Raw genomic sequence first — 13,893 nt, forward strand, 5'->3', positions numbered from 1 at the left:
TTTTAAGTGTAACTGACCAAAATACATTTTTTCCTTCCTTCATGGCTTATTTGTAGTTACAGAAAAAGGAAGCAATTATATTCTCTCTTCCCCTCCCTCCCTCTCCCTTTCCCTCCTTTTGTGTACCCCTACATGAATACTGTGTCAGAGTTTAGTTTGGTTTATACTTAAACTGGATCATAGTGTCTTGTTCATCAATGGGACATAAAAATATTCATTCAAATCACAAATTACAAGATCAGCTTTTATTTATGTATATTTTTAATAATTCTGACATAGTTTGGGACTGCATCACTGAACAAATGTGATCCTTCCTCAAAATAAGATCTTAAAAACCCATTCACAACAAGCATTACACTAATGTAGATAATAAAGTACCTTAGATCATTTTCTAAATGTATTTCTGTACAGTTGTGGACAGAACTGAGTGCTGTTCTCAAGCAGGATGAAGATGGTTAAAATAAATAATGCAAAAGTTTAGAGAACTAAATGGCACACCTGGCTCAGTCCTGATAACCACATACCTGCCTTCTTAAATCTGGAGGACAAAAAACCCGTTGTAGAAACTATATGAGATGGTGATTGGGAATTCTAAATATAGAATTGGTAACTCAAAGAAATGCACCAAGCCAGCTTTGATTTTTTTCTTTTGTCCCATCCAAAGCCTACTGTTCTGTCAGGTATTCATACGTTATTTGTAGCTTCTATGAAATGCATGGCATACTTGAGGTATACCTTTCTGGGTGTTTGGTTTTCTGCCTTCCATGGCTTTTTTTTTAAATTAAGGTTTGTTGATGATTGCTTTACATTGCTTTGGAATTTTTATAAATGGTGCAATATAAATGGCATTTACCCATAAGTAAATACATAAATACTATATCCCTTGTGCTACTACTGTCTTAATAGAGGCTATGATGTTAGAAAACAATGTATCTTGTTCAAGTAGCAAAACACATTGATAAGATTGTTCTGATAAATTCTCTTTAATTATTTGTTGCCTGAGCCCACCCAATTCATTTGCAAGCATGTCCTATGAAATCCCTCAACAGCACTTTTGGGAAACCACCAAAACCTGTGCTAGAAGAAAGAGGCAAGTGCAGATAGCCAAATGAAGTTCTATACACCTTTGTTTTTCCTTATCTAACATATTAATGCAGAACTGCTCTACCCCCAAAAAAGAAAGGGGGGGAGGGAGGGAGGGGAGGGAAGAAGGGAGGAATGCAGAACTAACTACCCCCCAAAAAGAAAGGGAGGGAGGGAAGGGAGGAAGAGACAGAGATGATTACATATTCATTCACAAAATGAAAAGTAATATCATTTGTAAGGCTCTGGAACACATTATGTTGCACTTATTCATACACTTGGCTCATTTTGCCATATGAATATTTAAGACAGTATAATTTGTGGGGGGGAGGCCCTCAGGATCCAACCAGAAAAAATCCAGCACGCAAAAGAGATTCTTGTAAACAAAATTTGTCTTTATTTGTGGCATAATTCAAGGGATAGTAAAGTCATAGTTTCTCTTTCAGATCTAAAGATTAATCATTAAACCACATTTCACTTAAATAGAGAAACACCGTCTCCTCCTAGAATTTTATTTTGAAGAAGCTTGGCATGCAGTAAAGGAGTTACTTTGTGATTTATTCCCTTCTATCCTCCAATGATTAATCTGTTTCATGTAAAGCAGCACTATTGCTACTGTATTAGTGTGTGCCTAATATATACTGTATCTAAATTTTTACAGGTAATTGTTTCTTACTAACCCCTCCCCACAGTTAATTTAAGGCTTTAATTATGCTCAGTTGTCAATCTTGCACAACCAGCAAAACAATAATCTTCTTAGGTCTTCTTGGGATCCTTCCTCATTGGGTAGACCATTAAAACATGATCATCCTTCATTTTTGGTGATCCTCCCATCACCTCAAGAGTTCTTCAGAGTTCTTCAAACTACCTAAATTCAGAGTATTTCTTTTAATGACTGCCAAAAATAAGGGAGCAGAGTAAAAAATCATGGGAACTGAGACTGGCATCCTCCAGCTTCTTTTACAGGTAGTCCTCGACTTACAAACACAATTGGGCCCAAAATTTATATGTTAATAAGTAAGGCATTTGTTAAGTGAGTTTTGCCCCCATTTTATGACTTTTCTGGCCACATTTGTTAAGTGAATCATTGCAGTTAAGTGAATCTGACTTCCCCATTGACTTTGCTTGTCAAAAGGTCGTAAAAGGTGATCACATAACTCCGGGACATTGCAACCATCTTAAATATGAACCAGTTGCCAAGCAAGCACCTGAATTTTGATCCCATGACCATAGGGATGCTGCAACGGTCATAAGTGTAAAAACTGATAATAAGCAGAAACATACAGTAAACGATTTAAGACATAATTTACCCAAATCTGCAAGCATCCTGGAGGGTGGTCAGACAATTTATAACCCAACACATTTGAAATGAAACTGCTAAGGGCTGTTTCAATACGGCAACATTGCATTAGTGGTAACAATCTACAAAAGGCTTCATCCTAAAATATTGTAACTGCATTAGGATCCACTGGCCAATCTTTCCAAGATCCAGAATATAAATGTTATATGTAAATGCTTAGGTAGATAGGTAGGTAGGTAGGTAGGTAGGTAGGTATGGATGATAGACAGACAGACAGATGGACAGATGGTAAATAGATGTATAGCCAGGTAGACAGTAGACAGTAGACAGGTAGACAGACAGATACGGTATTTGATAGATACGGTAGATGACAGACAGACATAGAGTTTGATACATAATATATATGCACATCTACTTATATATTGAATGTTACATATCCCCTGTAAATATTACACAAGTTTAACCTTTGTGGTTCTAAACTATGTAACCAAAGAAAGGTATTATCAAGAAAGATCAAACTAAAAGTTCTGCTTTACCTTTGCAAGCCAAGAATTTCTCTCATCCTTTCCTAAGAACTGAATGTTTAAGTTTTATTAGATATAAACTGCTGTTTTAAGAAAGAAGAAATTCCTCAACCCCCTGGTCATATCATTTACAGAAACACCATCAGGAGCTCCTGCTACTATTGTAGGAAAGCAGTGAGGAAGGTTAGGGTGATTGGCTTTGTTGTATGCAAGCATATTAGTAACACATGATGTACATGTGAAGGAATCATTTGGTCATTATCCATCAAACAGGGACAATTCTAAAGTAACATTCACCTTATGAAAAGGAAGTATTTTGTTTTCATAAGGTGAAAGTTACTTTAGAAATGGCTCTGTAGGATGGACTGAACTTTGTTTTTGATCTAAATAAGTTAATGTGCCTTGAGAGTTTACCAAAAGAAAGAAAAACCCAACAACAACAAAGAAGTGACTTATATTCTATAGATTTCTTGAGGTTGGAAAGGGAGTTCTTCACTGGCTGGCAATTATTTTTTACAGCTTCAAAAGTGTCATCTTCAACACCAATGAGAACAAAATCTAAGAGACACTTTGTTGTGTTTTGTGTTTCTGTCTATTTTGGTTTGTGCTTTGGATATCTACCTTTTTAACAACAGTGTGTTCAGTTCAATATAGTTAAATAGATACTTGCTGAGTTCCTGTTATTTGGCAGCTTGCCTTTTTGCTCATCATTAGCAACAGTCTTTGCTTGTTCCAAAGTGAATGTTAAGACAACTTAGGAAAAAGAAACAGCATTTTGCACATGACTGTCAGATGTGCTAGACACCTATGGGGTTCCTTTTCTTCCTCCTGTAGAAAAACTACAGTTTAACTCCTGGGTCCATAGAGTTTAGAAACTTAGCATTTCCAGACAAAGAAATAACTGGTTTATGGATGGTTTTTAACTGCCTTCAGGCAGGGTGGGCTGCTGGGGGTTCTGGAGAGCCCCTAGCTAAGATTCTGTGCAGTTTGGAGAACCCTCAAATCCCAATCCTGGCTGGCCTCGCCCACCCACCCCACCCCTGCCCCGTAGTCCCCATGTGGCCCATTTTGGATGCAGGTAAGTGCAGGTCGTGCGCGGAGGCTCGGGGAGGGCAAAAACGGGCCTCCCGGAAGTTCAGGAAGGCCAGAAATGGGCCTATTTCTGGCTTCCAGAGAGCCTCCAGAGCCGGGGAGGCCATTTTCACCCTCCTGGAGGCTCAAAAAAAGCCTCTGGAGCAATGGGAGGGCAAAAATGCCTCCCCACTGTGGTGCAGGAGGACGACAAGGCCACGCCCATCCAGCAACCAGGCAAAGAACCCTTTGCTAAGATTTTTGAAGCCTACCCCTGCCTTCGGGTGGTCCTTTGTTCCTTATAAATTAAGAGCTTTATAAAAACTTTGCTCCCCTTTTCCTTTTCATGAAACAAAAAGGAAGCAAAAGGATAACAAGTATTTTTATTGATTGATTTGCATGGATGAGCCTGGATTAGATTAAATCCTTCTGAAAGCAAGAATTGTCATTAGATAAGCTATTTAGGAAAGCTAATAATAAGGGAACTGGTTTTCTCTTCACTTTAAGTCTATGTGCATGCTACAAATAGCTTAAAGTTTGCTCATAAGAAAGGATTGGTTTGTTTGATTAGGAAGGAACAATACTTTTTATAAAAGACTGGAAATCCTTTATGGACTTTTTGCTGAAAATGGGTAAAAACAAAATATTGCTATCCGCATTTATCAATTAATATGGGTGGGAAATGGACAGAAAGGAACCATGTTTTGTGATTTTGAAGGGAGAAATGCTTTCAAGTATGTCTATAACAGCTATAAAGAACATTGGGAATATCTTGTTTTCTTTCTTTCTCTATGCTCTTTATCATTTTCACCACCTTTTTAAAGCCTTTTTTTCTCACAGTTAGGGTTTATTTTTTAACTTTGTAAAAAAATATTCAACAAAAATATTTTTTAAAAAGACTGTTAGCTAATTTTGAAGACTTTAATTAATTAAAAACATATGCTCATAAACCAAAAAATATTGAGTGCTTATTTGCAAAGCTGGGCTTCTAACCTGAAGATATACCGGTATGCCTTTTTTTCTCCCAATACAAGTTATGGATTAGAGGCATGAATTCAAGAATCCCCCATACATTGATCTTAATTCCTACCCAAAGGCATTACATTTCTTCCCAATCCCCTTCTTTTAATACTTTTGTTCTAAAAAACGCAGGGTTTACTCCAAGGCTGATAAAAATCATTCTCCTATGAACAATAATTTTTTCTTGCTTTTTAATTTTTAATTTTTTTATGTGGTTGTGTTTAGTTTAATAAACTGGAATCATAACAGACAGCATACAAATGGATGTACATAAAGACCTATCACATGCTGTCATTTTTTTTAATGGACATATTGATTCCAACATGTTTCAAGAAAACTAGATTGATGCTTTTAAAAATGGCTTCATGTGTAAAACTCAATGTCAGTTTTAAATACTAATAATTCCAGCACTGATTGTTTAATGAAGGATTCCAGCAAATCAACCCTGCTCTTTTTCTAAGAAAAGAAGGGTGAGAAATCAATCAATCATAAATTAATGGCCATCACTGAGAAGTTCAGCCTGTTCCTCTTCCAATTTAAATTGTCCTAAGCACTCACATTTTTGTTATGTCTGCTCAAACCTTAGGCTGTACAGAATTTGCCACTTGTCAAATAATATCAGTAATATTAATCATTCAAAATTTAATATTTCCAGATTCAGTATGAAACAAACTGAGCCTTAATTCCTCCTATTATGAAAAGCTTGTTCTTAAGAGTTTTTATTGCTTAAAATAGATAAAAATATTTAGCCTAAAAAGAGCAAAGCATGTTTCCAAAAATTGCACAAGCCATACAGGACAGCAAACCCTTACACCTATAACATAATATTATTTGCAACTTTTAGCCACTAAATTTGCAACATATCCTAGAGCTAAATCATTCTTCACTATCTCTTTCGACTTGGAATTTAAAATAAATAAAAATAAAAAGGAAGAGATGAAATAGCTTTCAGCACTTTTATGCAAAGGCAGCAGGCCAATGTATTGCCAATAAAGTAAGCACTACATTTGTACTAGCTTAAAACACAGCAGAATGTGCCAAGTTTCCTTATTTGGGAAAAAATATACTTCTATGGCTTTCGAGGAATTTGACCAACCATTTTTAGAGTGACAACTATGCATACATATTGCACTTGGTTTCTGAATCATCCTCTTTCAAATAACTTGAAAACAAATAAATTAATAATGCAAGTATTACATAAGAAAAGGATATACAGCATATTATCACTTGGCCCTTTATTGTGTGGTTTCAGCATAAGAAAACGTAATTTGCAAATGTAGTAATGACATAGTTCTTGTTGTTATTGTAATAGTAGTGACAATAACACTGAAAACATCAGATAGATGTAGGCATTAGGATTGTAGTAGCACCAAATTTTCTCCCCCCACTTTTTTTCTCCAGTCTCTGGAGAGTAGTTGCTGAACAATAGAAAGAATCACGTAAAGTTTTCCCTTCCCTAAGTCTATGCCAGAAAGCTCCAATTTTCTTCACAGAGGTGCTCAGGATAAGAATTAGCAGCTCCAACCCTTAACAGAGAGAAATGTGGAGAATAAATTTTCCTTTCGATTTCCCAACTTACTGCAAATCCGGAATCTAAAACCAACCCACTATAGTCACCTAAGACACCTTATCATGCTGAGTCCTAATCAACAGAAATTATCTCTTCAACTAGAAACTGGTTGGGGAATGTCTTGCTTTATGAAGAACTAAATTTCACAGAACAGGATTTCAGCCATGAAAACTGGTTTTGCGATAAATGATCCACCTCTGACTCACAGGGAATATTCTCTGTTTTGAAATTCAGGCATCTTTCATACCTAGCTGTTGAATTAACTTTAAAAAGCTCCTGGGCCCGAGAGCTTCCAGAGAAGGAAGAAAGATAAATCTTTTAGCACAGCATATAGATTCAGGAGTTCTCTCTTCTAGTAGTCTCTTGTCTTGATGATCTGCAACATCGAGAAGGCACAAACAAGCACTGTACTGTAGTCACTTTGTCTTTTTTTCTACACAAGGTGAACGTAATTGCTATCATGCTTTTGTGGTTATGCCCAGCATGCAATTCCTCCATGGAGAGGAATCTGGCTTTAGGAAGGAGAAACCGCTATTTCAAACCTAGTTCTGAAGTGATGTGTTGCAATCTCTACTCTGCATTTTATTTAGAGGCAGGGCCAGAGCATGGATAGGACCACTAACTTTTGGAGAAAATTGAATTTTCATGTTGAAGATCCCTTTGATACATTCTGGAAGCCGAATATGCAACAACAACAACAACAAAATACTGCAGAAGCTTGCTCCCCAAAGGCTGATGGGAACATGATATACCCAGGCAAAAGAAATTCTAGTTAAGAAGAGGCTTATACACAAGGATATTCAGGAAGAGGGAAGAAGCTCCGCAGGTACAGTAGCTGGATATAATCTCATAAATCCCTGGATCTCTCATCAGTTTATTCTTCCAAAGTACTGCAACATGTCCAGCCTTGCTGGACAGTCTCCCTAAAGCAATGCTCAAAAGTAGTTTTAAGGGCACTCTGTTAATACAGGTAGTCCTCAACTTACAACAGTTCATTTAATTACTGTTCGAAGTTACAATGGTACTGAAAAAAGTAACATATGACTGTTTTTCACATTTATGACTGTTGCAGCATCCCCATGGTCACATGATCAAAATTCAGCCACTTGGCAACTGGCTCATATTTATGACGATTGCAGTGTACCAGACCCATGGGATCCTCTTTTGCCAAGCAAAGCTTGTTCTGACAAGCAAAGTGAAGGGAGAAGCCAAAATCACTTTAACAACCAGGTTATCAACTCATCAACTGCAATGATTCACTTAACAACTGAGGCAAGGAAGTTCATAAAATGGGGCAAAACTCACTTAATAAATGTCTCATTTAAGCAACAGAAATGTTGGGCTCAATTGTGGTCATAAGCCGAGGACTACATGCATGGAGCAATCGGACCATATTTTTCCACACTCTGCCTCTTGAAGGAAAATCTGTTAAGCCTATGATAACCTCCTTAATACCAACGTTTCTAGATCTGCCATATGATTTTTATGCAATCGCTTGACAAGAGCAAAAGTCTGCTTGGAAGCCTGCCAGGACTGGCCTTGTATGGAGGAGGAGAAAGTGCAGGAAGGAAGAGGAAATGAGAGGTCTTCCCTTTTGTCATTGCATATTACTGCATTATACAGGACTGCTACGTAATAAAGAAGTTAATCCCCCAAAGCTGTTGATATAACACTGTTATAACTAACGCTGCCACGTGCAGAAGTCTCCTTTCTTTGGTTCAAGTTATTTGTGTACAAGACAAACTGCTGGTAGTTTGTATCAGGGGAATTAGCGGAAGACCAGAGAATCTCCAGCAGTCTTAGAATAACCTCTATATGGCCATGCATAGAAGTTGTTATCAGAATACTAGACTTTGACCATAAAAATTGTAGAAAGTTCACCATGTGATGTTAAGGAATTCACTTTTTCTCTCCCTAATCTACTTCATTGGCTAGGCATTAGGAAAGAACAGTTACGGCATTTTGGCTTCCCTCCTTCAATGAAAGGAAAAGTAGAAAAGCACTAAAACAGAAAATTAACACATGCAGAATCATCATCCAACTGCACTATTTAAAGCTCCCTTATGCTTGGTTGCACTCTTAAGAATTGCTTAAAAAGTAAAGTCTTGTTCCACTCAAGTTTGATTTGGGATGACTTTAGGAACGTGGACATAAAGTTTTCCTGACAGCAATATGGAAATCACGAGTTATTTACTGTCTTTTTCAGGGATTTTTTTCCAGTCTAGTCTACCACTCTACCTCCAACCCAAGTACTAAAAAGGCTCATCTTGTTTAACTTCTGCATGAACACCCAACCCCAATATGAATGTTGAAGAAAGGTGTGCATTTCAGGATAACTGTATGTTCTATCCTATAACTCAAAAATAAAGAACAGACACATAGGCCCTATATTTGTCTTTATCCCCATTAAAACTATATTGTCCTCTAAAAATATTACCCATAATTAAAACGTTTGTGCTTTTTGATGAACCACTGCAAAGTACAATTACATTGATTATGCATTTTGATAGCTCACAATGACCCCATTTGGTTTGGGCCTTATTGCAACCTTTATACATGAGCTCTAAAAATAGACAAATAGATAAATTCCTAGCCAATAGGACCATGCCAGGAAATGTCATCTATCCTATACGGAGACATCCATCATTGCAGAAGGCTGATATAAATTGCGATCCAGAAACAAGGCTTTTAAAGTCACGCTGGCACTAATAGCCCAGGTTCCCTGCATTTAAGGACAGCAGCAGCAACAGCAGCAAGCAGCTCTTTTAATTTTCCACACCAGAGCATGGTTCTCTTGGTTGGAATGTCTGCATTTGAACCTTCCCACTTTCTAGGGCAGTGTCACTAGTTCTGGTCCCACAGCTTTAAACTCAGCCAACCTTACTCCTGAGTAAGCACACCAACCACCTGACTGCCAGATTGACAACTACTCACACACACCCTTATTCTAAAGACATTCCAAAAGGTTGCATTAAAGACCACATGACATCGTTTTATAACATTAAGGGGGGGGGGTGAGAGAAAAGCATTGTTTTTTTTTCTCCTTCGAACTGAAACCAAAAGTTTTGTTAGCTTAGTTTTTGTTGTTGTTGTTGTTGTTGTTGTTGTTGTTGTTTTAAACTTGGCTGCATTTCTCGGAGGCGGGGGAAGAGGGGAGTGATAAAACAGTAGCACTTCAAAGGACTTTCAGTGAAACTCGGTCGGGAGGATAGGAAATGCCTAAACCACAGGATATGACAGATGCACTTAATCACCCCGAGGTTCACTACAAGGATGAGGTTCCTCAAGTTTACTCCATGCCCACATTTTGCACAAACATATCGCCAGCGCATTATGGCTGACTGTTATAATATTTTAGGGGAAGAGAGCGAGGGAGGCACGGAAGGTGGTCGAGCGAGGGAGGCACGATGCAGCCAAAAAAAAAAAAAAAAGCAATTGCGTCGAAAGCAAGAGAGAAAACGATTCTTTCGACGCCGAACAACAACAACAACAACAACAAAAATACAACTTATATCAAAGGGCAACGAGCAAAAGGCAACGTCCCATTTCAAGGGGGTGGGGTGGGGAAAGCGCTCCACACAAGCGGCTCTCCTTTCCCCACATTCGCCGAAGCTCTCAAAACCGCTCGCGGCGTTGCGCAAAGTGCTTTCTCTCGCGCAAAATAAAAATAAAAATAAAAGTTTAACTTGTCCCGCCAGCCTTAGCGAGTCTCCGGCCATTTATCGCTCGACCGAGTCAAAGGAAGGGTCGAATACGCCATCTCTACGCTCGCCTCTCCCACCCCTCAAATCCGACCATAATAAGGGCGCGCGTGCCCGCCATGCCGGGAGACCCGGGGTTCTCTCAGGTCTCCTCATCACGTCGTTCCCCACCCTCCCGCCAAGAGTACCCGGCTAATCTCCACCCCTCTCAAAGCGCGCCCTCCGCTTTCCCCAGCCAGCCTTACCTTCCTATGGGGACACCCAATTGGCGCCCGCCGACCGAGAAGCACCCCCCTCCCCCCGCTCCTCCGCTGGTGCCCTCAAGTCCTCTCTCTCTCTCTCTCTCCAGCGAGCTTGCCCAGGTGCGCTTTGGAGAAGCGAGGCTTTTTGCTCGCTGGCTGGCGGGGTCTCTGGCCGCCTCGTTTCCGGTGAATGTCAAAAAGGAGCCAAGCCAGCAACCTCTCGGTGCCGCCGGAGCTGGGAAGAAGAGCACCACCCCGCGCACAGCCCAGCCGGGAACGGAGGAAACAAGTCCCGACCCGCCCACTTGGCCGGCTGTCAGGCTGTTGTGGGATATCCCCGAGGGCGCCCCGGCTCTTTGCCTCAAATGTGTGACTCAGGGCCAATCACAGCAATCAAAACTACATAAAAACAAGCAAAATAGAAGATTTTTTTTAAAAGAAAAAAAATCATCGAACAGTACAATATTTTTTGTTAGTTTAGTTAATAAACTTAACATTTTGACCGGAAAAAAGTTGATGTATTGTGTCATGGTGCTTTTATTTTTTCCTTGCAAGACGCTGTATTTTATTTTATTTTTCCTTGCATGAGGACACTGTATTTTCCATTAGGAAATCTCAATGGTTTCAAACAATATCGCTGCAGACTCACCTAAGCGTAGGCATTTTTAAAATGGATGCTTCTGGATTCAACCTTTCAACATATGAAGGGAAGTTAAGGAAGAGGGATGGGTTGAATTGCCTTGTCCTTTTATTCCTGTTAACTGACTCTTGGAAGTCATGTTCAGATGCAGGAACTCACTGAATGATTTTGGGTCAGTCACTCCCACTCACTCTAGCCTTTCTTCCAGGCCTGCTCTGATAGGAGATAGCAATAACAATAGCGCTTCCCAGTGCTTTACAGCCTTCTCTAAGCGGTTTACAGTGTCAGCATAAGCTCATTTTACTGAGCTGGGAAGGAAGAAATGCTGAGTCAACCTTGAGCTGGTGAGAATTGAACGGCAGGCAGCTGGCAGGCAGCAGAAGTAGCTTGCAGTACTTCATTCTAACCACTGCGCCACCATGCTCATTTGATAGGAATGGATGTTGATGCACCTGGAGAAAAGACAGGTTTTACATCTAACAAATGAATACCATAAGTAACTATTTATCTAATCTTTTTAGAAGCATTAACATTGGCCATTTTTAGTTGGAAGAAAATGCATCCTCAGAAGCACAATCAGGAATGCTGTCTAGGTCCAGCCTGGGATACCCAGAGAATTTCCTCTGCAGGCCATCTTCTCTGGATGCCTTCTGCTCCAAGAGGCAAAAAGGCAGCAGCTGCTGCTGCTTCTATCTTCTCCCATATATAATCATTATGTAGGTTGGGGTGTAGCCCACAAAACCTGAATCACAACCTGGCAGAACTTCCCAGAAGTTATAAACAATCTCTTCTTTTTTTTCCAAATTTAATCCTTACCAAAGTAAACTCATTGTTTTACTGGACGTTCATCCTAAAGATGAGACACTGTGTGCTAATTGATGCATCCTGTCTGCCAGTTGCAAGCTGACCTACCTGAACAGGCATGTCTTGCTTCAGAGGTACACATTCACACATTCAAATTCCTGCAATGCCTTGTATGTGGGTCAATCTCATACTTCTCTAGAAACTGGACCAGTTAATGACAAAAACCTTATTAACTGGGACTGTGTTTTATGAACAGACTTTATTATTGATTCCAAGGCTTTTGCTAGAATGGTGGTTTGATCTTCAGGGTTCTTCATGGCTAGAGCATATAAAGAGTTGAACTCTCAAAATTGTACCTTATTCTCTCTTCATGAGACTCCATGAAAATGTTTGGCATCTACAAACAGATGTATGGTGTGCATTTTAAGACATTTTTAATGTGGAGGAAAATACTTTTAGCTAAGCTTTAATAGATAGTCAAGCAAGTGTTTAGTACTTGGAAAGGAGATTACCAGAAATCTCAGGGTTGCAGACTAGACTGGAGAATGGCAGAAACATTCCTCTTTAAAACCATTTCAATTTCTCCATATTTGGGGGAATTTCAATTTTTTTTTAACATTGTAGTAAAATTGTTCTTTTGGTTTTTTTTAGATTTGGAGAGCAACGGTAGTTATCTTTTCCAGCAAAAATCTCATTCCAATAAATCTCAAGAAACAGGACTACATAACAGAAATACCTTGTTGTTTGCAACTTCTTGGTTTGTCCTTGATGGAGTTGGCCATGCTCTTTTAAAGCAAATTTGTCTAATGCCAGTGCCCTTCAATTATGTGGGGCCCAGTTATCACAGTTCTCAGTCGTGGTCATTTTAGCTGGGGAATTTTTGGAGATGAAGGTCAAACGCAATCAGGTGTGGGATCCTTCTGCGGCTTGAGGGATACCACTGAGGACTCATGCTTGGTTTTTGAGAAGGTAAAAAACCACATCCTTATGTTGAGAGAACATGGTAAGATAAGTTAGTATAGCATTCAGAGACTTTCCATTATAGATGTATGTCCCCAATCCCCACCCCACTGTTGGCCCTTTTCAGTGTACAACATAATTCCGAGGTCACCACTTTTACATGCAAATATGACAGTAATTATATATTCATTTTTACATTCAACGTTCTGTCTTGTCCATTTTTAACTTAATTCTGTTATTACTTCTCCATTTCAACTTTTACATAAGAAAAGAAACAAACACATTAATTGTTTTAATTATTCATTCTAAGCATCTTCTCAATTCATTTCAATTTATTTCAAATATATTTCTTAAACATTAACATTTCTTTTAAGCGTGGCCTTTTCTAAAATACTCTTTTCTCATTTTACCTCTCAACTTTTATATAAGAAAAGGAACAGGAAAGTTAATGCTATTCATTAATATTACTCTCATTCTAAACATCGTCTCGATTCATTTCAATTTGTTTCAAATGCATTTCTTAAGTCTTAACGTTTCTTTTAAATGTTGCCTTTTCCAAACTACTCTTTTCTCATTCAAATCACTAATAGTTTCCATATCTTCATACTTATTCCCTTTTAATTCTTTTTTATCTTGTCAAATTTGCAATTCCATCGCATATTCTTTTCATAAAGTCTAGATTAATACAAGTTTTTCACATAAAACAAAACATAAATTTCCCATCCCCTTTTACTAGTTTGGGGGTGTCACCTCAGCGGTTTAAGTATGCCTTAATTCCTGCATCTGTAATTCCCAATTAAACATCTATTTTACTTAGTTATAGTAATAATCAATCCCTAGAAAAATAAACTACTTTACATTGCACTTTTCAGTCAGATTCCGCAATGTATTTTCTCCCTTTACTTCCATAAAATTTTATTTATGGTATCAAAAAAGAAAAAAAGAAAAAAGAAAGAAACAATTAATCCATTTTGCTTG

At 38.6% G+C, this 13,893-nt stretch overlaps 1 protein-coding gene across 1 annotated transcript in view; it reads right to left on the bottom strand.

The window, feature by feature from the left end:
• Positions 1-10,820, bottom strand: part of MAP3K20 (mitogen-activated protein kinase kinase kinase 20) — a 119,466-nt gene extending 108,646 nt beyond the window's left edge. The window contains exon 1 of the mRNA XM_026697045.2: positions 10,515-10,820. The gene's annotated coding sequence lies outside the window, so the exon portion shown is untranslated. The remainder of the gene's footprint in view (positions 1-10,514) is intronic.
• Positions 10,821-13,893: the final 3,073 nt, after the last annotated feature.

The sequence above is a fragment of the Pseudonaja textilis genome, chromosome 1 (assembly GCF_049901715.1).
Source record: "Pseudonaja textilis isolate UNSWEBS1 chromosome 1, rPseTex1.2, whole genome shotgun sequence".
NCBI classification, from domain to species: Eukaryota; Metazoa; Chordata; class Lepidosauria; order Squamata; family Elapidae; genus Pseudonaja; species Pseudonaja textilis.